Raw genomic sequence first — 440 nt, 5'->3', positions numbered from 1 at the left:
TTGTTTACAAATTATATACAAATACAATCGAAGTAAATGCTTCTGGCTATTTGTGCTTCTGATAGCATATGATATCGATGTTTGATTAAATAACATAACATCATTTTTTTTCGTATAGACATGTATGATCATATATGCAACCACATATATGGGCAAAATTCATATATGATTTTGTATAACTATATATAATCATATATAATAATTTTTTTCCCGGGAAAATATGTGTGAAAATTGAAATAAAACATGAAATATAACCTGTAACAAACGGAAACAAGCAAGTCACTTGAGTTAAAAAACATTGTCAAATATATTAAAACCAAATTTTGTTTCCATACACAGGAAAGAAAGATTTCTTCGTGTTTAATAAATTTTTTTTTATTGAAACAAATTTGCCTTTTGGAAAAAAAATGACTGATTTAACAAACAGGATTATTTGGTTT

The sequence above is a fragment of the Dinoponera quadriceps genome, unplaced genomic scaffold, assembly GCF_001313825.1.
Source record: "Dinoponera quadriceps isolate SergipeBrazil2010 unplaced genomic scaffold, ASM131382v1 scaffold3415, whole genome shotgun sequence".
In the NCBI taxonomy this organism is placed as follows: domain Eukaryota; kingdom Metazoa; phylum Arthropoda; class Insecta; order Hymenoptera; family Formicidae; genus Dinoponera; species Dinoponera quadriceps.
The sequence above is the reverse complement of the archived record's forward strand: the minus strand, read 5'-3'. Positions refer to the sequence as shown.